This window comes from Solanum verrucosum, unplaced genomic scaffold, assembly GCF_900185275.1.
Source record: "Solanum verrucosum unplaced genomic scaffold, falcon-dt-bn FXZP01000163.1, whole genome shotgun sequence".
Lineage (NCBI taxonomy): Eukaryota > Viridiplantae > Streptophyta > Magnoliopsida > Solanales > Solanaceae > Solanum > Solanum verrucosum.
Genome location: NW_026020379.1, coordinates 4297179 through 4309630, shown reverse-complemented (window position 1 = coordinate 4309630; position 12452 = coordinate 4297179). Strand labels below are relative to the sequence as shown.

Sequence of the window (12452 nt, the reverse complement as noted above, 5' to 3'; positions counted from 1 at the left end):
TGCTTAGTTTTCCAGCTCGCATACTCATACATTCAATGTACTGATGCCAGTTGGCCTGCATCTTATGACGATGCAGACACAGGTACCCAGGATAAGCATGCAGCACGCCGTTGATCCAGCTGAGCACTCCAGAGTCAGTGGTGAGCCTCTTTACATTTCGGAGGACTCGGTTATTTTGTTCTCTTAGTTTTGTTTTATTAGGATGTTGCGGGGTCTGTCCCAACGTCCATCTCAGTATTTTAGAGGCTTCATAGACAGTCAGTTAGTTAGTATTGAGTCTCTCATCTATTTATATATGTAAATATTCTATTTTGAGACTCTAGTTGCCTTTTTGGCCAGATTTTATCAGTTGGTTATTTTATAACCTTTAATTGCTTTGAGTTATACTGTTGAGTTAAGTTTCCACTGAGTTAAGAAAGCCAGGCCAAGGGTTCTCTTGGGGGCCAACAATGGTCTTCGAGTGCCGGCCACGCCCAGGGTGTAGCCTCGGCGCGTGACATTTCCTAAATGTTGCAGCCTCCTAATTATAGATGTGGCGCGCTTCACACCGATAACTAGGACTCTACAGACACGGCTTCATAGACTCACTAGGACTCTAGAACTTTAGGCTCTAATACCAAGTTTGTCATGCCCCGAGCCTAAACCCTGGGCGGGACTGGCACTCGAGAACCATGGTTGGCCCCAAGCGAACCCTTTGCCTAGCTTACTTACTCTGTGGAAGACTTAAACATAAGAAATATAACTCATGCAATAACTTAAGAGATAATAAATTAGCCAATATGGCAACTCAAGTCTTAAACGTATACAATTCAAAATGAAAAGACTAAAGAACTAACATCTGCCTATCTATAAAGCCTCTAAAACAACTGAGATGGATGTCGAGACAAGACCCACGACATCCTAATGAACTAAAGATACTAAAAGCAATAAAAGGGGTCCTTCAGAAGCAAGAAGGCTCACCAACAACTCTAGAGCTTAACGAGAATCAACGATGCATTGGATGTTGATCCTGGTTACTTGTCTTTGCATCATAAGAAGATGCAGGCCAAATAGCATCAATACATTGAATGTATGAGTATGCGAGGGGAATTCCAAAACAAGACATAAGCTTGAAAGGAACTGAAGAACTTACCTGGCTCAACTCAACTCAGTTTAACTGAACTCATTTCAATATAAAGTAGTATAGAACAAGTGCAATATAATGAAAAGCTTATAAAACATGGATGTCAATTCTGTGTGTATGCAAAGATACATTATAACTCTAAAATTTATGTAAAAATACAAATAAACTGTGTATATAAGAATACAATTACTTCTGTGGGAGTTTCTCTAACCGACAACCATCACGTAAGAGCTATTGTGATGATACATCGTTTTGCCTCACACTGCCAGGGTCGTCCTATACCTTGCCGAGGGTATAGAACCTGAACTACTAAGTGGATCCACTAGTCTATTCTTAAAAGCACTAAGGAATCATCTAAAAAGTATGACCCTTTTCTACGCATGATGGCTACATGGTTTATGGGGGCAGGTAGTTGTCTGAACTCTCCCCCATATCGGTGCTCAATACTACTCCCAAAATATAACACTAGCTCTTATGTTTAAAAACTTCTTTCGGTGATTTGGGATAATTGCTCAAAAACTTAGCTCAAAGACTATCTTGGAAATCAAAGTTACCTCTTTTGCTTAATTGTGAAAGCGTTTACTCTTTTCTGAAAACTAGCTCAAAGGCTCTTTGGAAATCAAGGTTTCCTTTTCTTGTTTGAATGTGAAAACACTTTAACTCTTTGGAAATACATAGTCCCCATATAATTTTGAAGAAATGAACTTCAATCTTCACTCTTTACTCTTTACTCAACTTGAACTTTAAGTCTTAAAACAAAGTTAAAACAGTTGGAAAGCTCTAAGAACTTTTTTTGACGTGACTCTTACTTCTCTTGACTTTGATCTTAACTTCCCTTGAATTGGATTATGGATTCAAGGTTCATGATCTCATGTTTATGGATGATTTTACTATATTTAGATGTACCTTAGAGTGTTGGAATCAACTAGAAAACATATGTACGTTGCTAAGGAACTAGTACATAAGATGGGGAAAAATGGGAAGAGTTGGCGTCCCTGGAGCTCTGAGAGGGGCGGGGCGCCAACCCTTGAAATTCAGAGAGTGACTTAGGGCGCTTTGGATGGTGCGGCGCCCTAGAGATTAAAGTTCAGAGACCCTTTCTTGGGGCTCTGAGAGGGGCGGCACCCCAGGACCCTACCCAGGTGCTCCTCGACTTTTCTTCTTCGTTTTTCATCTCTAAACCCTCTAATTTCACTTGGTTCTTTCCCCAAACACTTAAAATCGATTATATGTTCAAAGTATGAAAGATTCAACCTGAAATCACACCTAATTACATGAATTCGGATCAAACAACTCCTCAACAATTTCAACGAATTAAGAACTCAAAGGAACTTCAACAAACCCATCAAGAATTCAATTTCTAAACTTTCAAAGACTTAAATTCGCTGCAATAAATCATGATGGGCGCGTGGGTGAACTAACCCAATGCTATGTGATCTCACATACCTCGTAGGATTGAATCCTTGGCGAAATCCACAATCGAACTAGAATGTTCTTGACGAATCTTGCCTTATCTCCTCCTTTCTCTTCTTTTCTCCTTTCTCCAAGCCCTAGGTTAGATTTCAAATTGACTAAACTGATCTAATTCTGATTAGGCCCCAAATAAAATCCTAGAAACGGATTAAAATAATTGGGAAAGGAAAAGACTAAAATATCCTTCCAAAATTCGGTTTAGACTTTCCTTATTTGAACAGCCCAACTTCGAAGGGGCGTATCTCACTCATACGAACTCGGAATTGAGCAAACTTGGCGGCGTTGGAAATATTATTCCAAGATCTTTCCTATGATATCGGGAATCACAAATAACACATCCTGATCTAGGAATTATGGTCATTTGAGTTGACCAAAAACTCAACTTAACATAACAAATTTTTCAGATTTTTATATTCTTTCCAAAAATAACTACTTCCAATTTTTAACTTCTTTCTAGTTACGGGGTGTTACAATTTCGCGGTCCATACCTCATTTGAACTTATAAATACCTATAATTACCCATTCGAACTAACACACATAATTTATCAAATCATCACAAATACCCATAAAACATTTTGGTCAAAAAACTGCATGCAATCAATGTGTGCCTCTCTTGAAGGCAGACAATGTATACTAACATATCTTTTAGTACGTAATGAATTAGGTGAGCCATGACATATGAAATTGTAGGTCAATGAGTTTTCTTTCAAATGCCATAAATTTTGTATCATTTAATGTTTAAAGTAAAGCATTATGACCATTTTACCAGAGACTAGTGTAGTTGTAAATAAGAGAAACTTCGAACGTTCATAATTTTCGCTTTAGATATTAATTTCGGGTATTAAAAAATTCTATTTCACGGTCCATACCTTATTTGAACTTATAAATACCTATAATTACCCATTCGAACTAACACACATGATTTATTAAATCATCACAAACACCCACTAAAAAGTTTGGTTAAAAAACTAAATGCTATCAATGTGTGCCTCTCTTGAAGACAAACAATGTATACTACCATATCTTTTAGTACGTAATAAATTAGGTGAGCCATGACACATAAAAATTGTAGGTCAATGAGTTCTCTTTTAAATGCCACCAATTTTGTATCATTTAATGTTGAAAGTAAAGCATAATGACCATTTTACCAGAGACTAGTGTAATTGTAAATGAGAGAAACTTCGAACGTTCATAATTTTGGCTTTTGATGTTAGTTTCGGTTATAGCAAAACTCTATTTCATGGTCCATACCTAATTTGAACTTATAAATACTTATAATTATCCATTCGAACTATAATTTATTAAATCATCACAAACACCCACAAAAAATTTTTGTGAAAAAACTACATGCAATCAATGCGTGCCTCTCTTGAAGGCAAACAATGTATAAAACCATATCTTTTAGTACGTAATGAATTAGGTGATCCATGACATATAAAAATTGTAGGTCAATAATTTTTCTTTCAAATTCCACCAATTTTGTATGATTTAAAGTTTAAAGTAAAGCATTATGACCATTTTACCTTAGACTAGTGTAGTTGTAAATAAGAGAAACTTCAAACGTTCATAATTTGGCTTTAGATGCTAGTTTCGGGTATAGAAAAATACTATTTCACGGTCTATACCTCATTGAATTTATAAATACCTATAATTACCCATTCGAACTAACGCACATAATTTATTAAATCATCACAAACACCCACAAAAAAGTTTGGTAAAAAAACTACATACAATCAATGTGTGTCTCTCTTGAAGGAAAACAATGTATACTACCATATCTTTAAGTACGTAATGAATTAGGTGAGCCATGACATATGAAAATTTTAGGTCAATGAGTTTTCTTTCAAATGTCACCAATTTTTTATTCTGTTCGACAAGGATTAGATTTGAACCTTGATCTCCCATAGTTTTAGTTTAACAGCTAAATTGTTGGTAATTTGTAATTTCCTCTCTCCATGAGGATTCACTCGCATCTATGTTGTTGATATTGCTTATACTAGGTGACTATTTTTGTAGTACTATACACTTTTTTTGGCAAAAAATTTTCAGAGTTGCAACCTTAACTTGTTTTGGACTATTGAATTTCAGGAAGTGGAAGCTGATTCCGTACTTGCTTCTGAGTGTATGGATCGAAATGATGAAGCCTTGTCATGATCTGTTCTCTTGCTCCACCTTTTCTGCTGCATTTAGTATCAGAATTGTAGTTGTATCTTGTATAATGAGGATTTATATAACTTGATTCCGCCTTGTACACCGAGAATGTTAGAGGAAATCTTGTGGATGGTTCCCCTGCTTTTTAGGGTGAAAGATTATTGATTCAGATCTAATTATTGATCTAGTAAACTTAGCAATTATAAAAATGCTCCAGATCCAATTATTGATCTACCACACCTTCTACTACTGTTGATATTCATGAGAGCTGGCTGTCTTCTTTAGTGCTGAAGATTACTTTATTTAATCTTGCCCGTAAGCTTACCTAGTTGGGAAATTCATAAAGGGAAACCCAAAATGGAAGAGCTGAGAAAGCTATTTATTAGACAATTTCAGCTATTGGGATCTCATCAATAAAACTGTGTACATTGATTTCTCTAATGAATAGCATATGGTAATATTATTAAAAGGCTTCAATAAGACCTTTTTTCTGATGATGACGATGACATGTTTAAAAAGAAAGAATGAGTAATTAATCAGCTAAGATGATAGAGGAACAAATATATATTGCCAAAGCATTTTAACCGATACTTCCCAATACCTTTATACTTAGAATATCAAAGGGCACAAACTGAGATCCTTCTGCTATGGCAAGTGATTCCATAATCCCTTTTCTTCTTCCTGATGAACTCATAAATGAGTTCTCTTAAAGCTTCATATCAAATCTCTGTCGAAATTCATGTTCCTTCTAAATAATGGCTTCAACTAATCTCCAGCCCTTCTTTTGTGATGAACTATATCAAGTTAACTGCTGATGTCAAATGATGCATCTATCACAGACTTATATTTCGAAACGCCAATGATAATTTCAAGTTTTGTTCTTTCCCTCCCTTGTTTACCAAACAACAACACACTGAGGAGCTATTCCACATCGATTCCCCCATCGAAAGATACACTTTATCAACTCACATTGTTGGCTCTGTCAATGGGCTGATTTGTGTTGTCCATGGCCAAAGAGAGGCATATATATGGAACCCCACTATTACCAAGTCAAAGGAATTACCCAAGTTCACAAGTTAGATGTGCTCTGGCACTATCAAATATGGTTTCGAATATGATGAGTCATGTGATGATTATAAAGTTGTAAATCATTCTAGTAGTTCCATTATGACGCCTGTGGTAAACATATATAGTTTGAGGACTAATTCTTGGACAACACTCCATAATCAGCTTAAGGGCATCTTTCTAGTAAATCATTACGGTAGATTTGTCAATGGGAAGCTTTATTGGACTTCATCGACTTGTATTAATAAATTCAAGGTGTGCAACAACACTTCTTTTGATTTAGCAGACGGGACATGGGAAAGCTTGGAGCTTCCCAGTTGTGGAAAAGACAATTCTGATATCAATTTGGGAGTTGTGGGAAGTGATCTTTCTTTGCTTTATACTTGTCAACGAGTTGCTGCTACCTCTGATGTATTGATTATGAAGCATTCTGGAGTTAATGTATCTTCGAAAAAATTATTCACCATCAAATATCCTCAACATAATATTATGACACATAGGTGTTTTGCACCTCCTTTCACATAAGGAGCTTTTAAATAATCAAAGGGGGAACAAACTCAAGGACGACGCCCTACCCCAATCATACCGCTCCAGTCCCAAACTAAGCACAACTTGTGCCAACCTATGGCTACGATGAGCCACAAAGGTCTCAAGCACCAACAAGAGAAGAGCAATCCAAAAGAAGCCCTACCGGAGGCGAATCATAACTACATGGCCCATAAAACCCAACCTAAAGCATCTAAGGTCCAACCTAGTCCGATGCAACAATTTATCAATCCTATAACAAGTATAAGCAAGATTATCTACACTATAAGCGAAGCTACAAGCGTAAACTAAGGATCCCTACACCCATAATAAGCCCAAGGCTCCGATAGTTTCAAGAAAAAATGGAATGACCAAAAGGATCTAATACCTGACAAATACAATTAAAATTACATGTAATATATACTACGCATTATCTAAGAAGCCAAATAAAGAAAGTAGACTGAAGCCTATCTCAAAGCCAATCACGAGAGCTTCAAATCCATTGCACAAGAGCTATCCACTTTTGAAATGTCTCTGAACACCTCTACACTATTATATTATTATTCACAACTTCATTACTAATGCTTAGACACTAAAATCACAGTAATTGTAGACGGACTAAAAATTGAGTCAAAATAAGAATGTGGGACCCATACTAGGAATTCCTAAATTGACTCGGTTAAAAGGTCCTAATTGACTAACCGAGCTTGTGTCCCAAAATGGGGCTCAATTTCATGCCCGGAACAGCTCAAACACACGCAAAAAAATTACCATTTAAAGAGATAAAAAATAGTTGGGCATTCCCTTCGGTGAATAATTACCTCAACTAGAGAGTCCTCGACACTTCCCGATCACTCCAACATGTAGCCACACCAATTTCAGATGAAATGCAACTTGAATTATCCAAAATGGAGCTTGCTAGCTCGAGATATCGAAGTTTGACAATGAGTGTTGAAGCTAATTTTTGACATTTAAATGCCAAAAATTTGGTTGCTAAAAGCCATTTTTGGTCGTTAGAAGCCCCAATTCTAGTCTCTTAAGGTCCGCACCAGCAACACCAAATTCTGCTATTTTTCAAAGTCTCCTAGCGGACCCTTGGAAATCATTAGGGACTTGATAGAAATAAACAAAATATGTTACCCCACTAAATTCGACATTCTAGACTCAACAAAACCGTTGGAACTTCCATCCGAGGTCGTATTGATGAAAAGTGGTCCTACACCAAAGTTTCATTTTTAGCCAAATTCCAAAAAAGGCTCAAAATGATACTAGAAGCCATGGAAACCACACGAAAAGTCATTCAAGACCAAAATTGACATTTTAGAGCTAACCGTGCTGACAAAATTCCCATCTAAGCATGTTTACCAAGAATATTGACCAAAGTCAAATCTTAGCTTAAGCTTCAAAGTTAAGACGCCTAACAACACAAAACTCGCATCAGGAGCCTTGGGGCCCAAACTAACCATGCCCTTATCCATAAATGACGCTCTCGATGAAACCGTCAAAATTGAATTCCAAGGCCATCTTCCTGAACTTTTGGCCGAAGTCAATTGTCCAAGTTTCAAAGGCTCCAAAACACGGGAACTTGTACAAAACTCAAACAAATGACCTGGCAACCAAATTGTCAGTCCCAACTAGTCATAAATAACTTAGGGTCACTATACAAAAAGCTCTAAATGCTGAAAGAATCAAAAATGAAGAAAATAACTTGGAGGGTCATTAAAATGGACTTATGTTTTACTTTTCCTTCAAATCATATTTATGTACGTTATATTGATATTTGACATAAGAGTTGTCATGACCTTAGAACTGAGGTCATGATGGAAAACACCCCGAGATCCTAATAAAATGGTGTTTAAGCCAATAGAAAATATATACTCCCGAAGGGAAGTTAGGCCACAAATGATAGAATACAACAAATAATTTTCCAAAACCTGGTAGCATAAGTATAAAGAGCATCTAATACATTTCTAGAATCTAAAATACATCTCAAGTCTTTGAAAAGGAATTTAAAGACTTTAAATGATAAATGTAAACCAATGACGATCGGGAAAACAATATCTCACTACAACTCTGAAAGAGACAAATCTGTTGTATCCAATCAACCGCTATGAGGATCACCCTAACTAGGATCTACATCAAAGGGGTAACATAAGAAGGGGTGAGTACAATCCACATTTACTTTTTAGTTTAGACCAACAGAGTATGAGCAACTAAACATACTTAAAAATAAACTTTGAATGCCTCCACCTGCACGCAGAAAAGTCCCATTCTAGCATTGGTGAAATAAATTCATATAGAAAGGCATGAATAAAGTAAATACATAAAGGTACAAGTAATATTTAAATCAACACATAAACATGTTAAAGGACACAAAAAATATGGTCAATACGATGCAATGAGATGATGATGTGATGTAATGATGTAATCGTACCAAGGTCATCGCAAAACCTGTCGTACACATTGCCAAGCATTTAGATTCTAGGCAAGGAACCATGGGGGATGTGGAGTCCATATACCAATCTCATAATCTCAATATCTCATCAACATGCCACCCAGCTCGTGGTCAATGATATAAGTAAGGTGTAATATTTTCTTTCTAAAAAGATAGTATTTATCCACTTTCTCATATTTTCTTGAACAATGATATGATGTCAGAGAATGAATGAATCACAATCCATATAATATAAGGTATAATCAGTTAATCAAGGGTTTTTGGATTGTGGAATGCACACTAGGTACCAAATAAGGAACCTTGTGGTATTTTTAGCCTTCACATCCACCATTGAACCCAAGAATGTGCAGGAAGAATGTTGATTGGGTGAACTCCATGCAGGAGGAATTACATCAGTTCGAAAGAAGCCAAGTATGGCACATGGGCCCTAGACCAAAATACCATAATAGGGACCATGTGGGTGTTCAGAAACAAGTTAGACGAGCATGGAGTTATTACAAGAAACAAGTCAAGATTGGTTGTGCAAGGGTATAATCAACAAGAAAGGGTTTGACTATGATAAAACATTTGCTCCTATGTCCAGGTTGGAAGCCATAAGAATCTTAATTGTCTTTGCTTCCTATGTGGGATTTAAACTATTTCAAGTGGATGTAAAGAGTGCCTTCTTGAACAAATACTTGATGGAAGAAGTGTATGTGAATAAACCTCTAGGTTTGAAGAACATTTATATAGCAAATCATCTATTGAAATTGGACAAGGCACTATACGGATTGAAGCAAGCTCCAAGAGTGTGGTATAAGAGATTGTCAAAATTTCTTCTTGATAATGGGTTCAAGAGAGGTGTAATTGATAATACCTTGTTTTTGAAATCAAGAGGAAAGAAGCTTCTCATTGTCCAAGTATACGTTGATAATATTATTTTTGGAGTCACTTTAGACTAACTATGTAAGGAATTTGCTAATCTGATGGAAAGTGAGTTTGAAATGAGCATGATGGGGGAACTTAACTTTTTTTGGGCATCAAATTAAGCAGTCTACACATGGTACCTCAATCTGTCAAGAGAAATATATCAAGGAGCTTCTAAACAAATTTCATATGCTTGAAGTTAAGACAATTGATATACCTATGGAACTAATTCAAAGCGTGATATTGATGAAACAGGTCTAGAAGTAAATGTGACCATGTATAGGGGAATAATTGGGTCTCTTCTATATCATTGCAAGCATACTAGATATTGTGTTTAGTGTGGGGATGTGTGCAAGGTTTCAGGCTTGTCCCAAGGAATCTCATTTGAAGACAATAAACATATCCTAATATATCTAGAGGGAACCCTAGACGTGGTCCTATACTCCCCTTCGGGAGATTATTTAGATCTAGTTGGATATGCTAATGCGGACTATACAGGGCACCTGGTCAACTAGAAAAACACCTCTAGAATAGCTCACTTTCTAGAATCATCATTTATCTCTTGGGGAACAGAGAAGCAAAATTCAGTGGCTCTATCCATAGTTAAAGTTGAGTATGTTGATGTTGCATCATGTTGTACTTAGATTCTATGGATAAAGCAACAACCTGAAGATTTTGGTGTACTCATGACACAATTCCACTTCTTTGTGACAACACAAGTGCTCTCAATATGGTCAAACCTCGGTTCAACATAAGAGAACCAAGCATATGGATGTGAGGCACCACTTCTTAACAGAAAATGTTGAAAAAGGGAATATAATCATGAAGTTTTGCAAGACAGAGGATAAAAATTCTGACATTTTTACCAAAGCCTTGAGCAGATAAAAGTTCGGCAAGAATAGGTCAAAGCTGGGGATAATCAAGTTGAATTGACCTCTCAACCGTGATGCATTAAACCGTCTTATTGGCTATGATTAGGGAGCAGGTATTGTTTTACTCGAAAAAGATAAAAATAAAAATGGACTTGTTTTTGAAAAATCGACTTAACTTATGATTGAAGAGAAATCAAATTTTCAAAAGAATAGAGTTGCCACTTATTTTTTTAGTAAAGATCAAGAAAAAACTTAAGACTTTCAAAAGACTTAAACAGATAAAAATCGATTGAAATAAAAAGGGTTCGAGTTCAATGTACATTCTGAGAAGGTGTTAGGCCCTCAGAATATCCTCTAACTTGTGGTTGACCGGTGATTTGACTAAAATGACTTTATCTAATTTTTAATTTTTTTTTTAACTAAGTCAAAAGAAATTCTTTTTTTTATAGGGGAACACTTAAAGGGAAATCTTCTAAGAGGAATAATTCAAGTGTTGACAAAACTAGTAATGAAAATAAAGATAAGTAATAAATATATATATTTTTGAACATAAAAAAAAGAGAAATGACTATCTATTGGGGATTAATTTAGTTAAAACCAATTCACATAAAGAGTTAGTCACTACAATAACAAATAAATATAAGAGGAGAAGGGAGAAAATTTGAACTTGGGCTTTTTGCCCAAATTCAGGGAAAAATGGACATTTGGGCCCAATTCTTTTTTCCTGTCCTATTTCTAAAAGGGTGTTGTGATTGAGCTTAGCCCAATTTTCCCAAAATCCTGCAGTGCCAAATTTCTGGGCTTTGGCCCATTTCAATCCAAGATTGTTTTTCCTTGGGCTTTGGCCCATTTTTTATGCAATATGGACCTGTTGTATTTCACATTTTTACCATGTATTTCTGTGTTTTCTGACCGTATACGGTAGGTATATCAGCCTATTTTCAATTTTTCGGAAACTGAAAATTTAATTTTCAGCCCATATTTATCGTCTTCTGCCTTGTAAACCCATAGTCTGGCTGACTCAAAGACGAAAAGAGATTTGAGCCTCTATGGCTCGATTCGGAAATGCAATGGAAAGAAATTCATTATGGACTTAGAGGTGGTTCATACAACAAAACAAAAAAAGGAAGAATTAGCATTTGAAATAAAGAAATAATCAAGACATGATTTTAATTTATGAGGAGGCAAGCTAGACAATTCAAAACAACATAAAAGGTTACTGCCAATGAACTTAATAGATTTCCAAATAAACCGAAATTCAAAAAGAAGAAGAAAGCACACACTTGACAAGAAGAAACCACATTTTTTACTTAAGCGAAACAACAAAGTAGCACCACTGCCTATCATACTAGAAAGACACCTCATATCTAAACATTCTAAAGGGAATATTAGACAAATATCAACAAGGTATATCAAATAACACCCCACAATCTGGCATGTTTGAAATATAATAAAAATGTATGAAATTCAAACCAATATGAGCTTTTTGCTACCATTAATCAAATACTTAACAACCTATAGCTAGGCAGTAAACCACTTAGACAAGATCCATATTCAAGTAGAAGGGACAATAACACTTAATAACAACACAATCTTACACAATGGTTTGCGAAGTCGCACTTTTTACACATTACTAGAAAAACAATCAAACATAAAAGGATCTTATTTGTTTCAAAACGGAAGCCATAAATACAACACATCAAAGCCACAAGGAACACATAGGGGGCTGAATATTCAGCAAGCCATACAATGAGAAGTTAACACCAAAGAAATCGCACTTCAAATGATTTTGAACTCTAAACTCCAACAAAACTAAGATTTGGAAAATAAAACAAGAAACTCAGAATTTATACTGACTCGACTTGCAAATATGAGCATTTTC

The 12452-nt window shown here is 35.8% G+C and overlaps 1 pseudogene; it reads left to right on the top strand.

The window, feature by feature from the left end:
• The first annotated feature begins 5394 nt into the window (after positions 1 to 5394).
• Positions 5395 to 6337, top strand: LOC125839103 (F-box/kelch-repeat protein At3g23880-like; annotated as a pseudogene).
• Positions 6338 to 12452: the final 6115 nt, after the last annotated feature.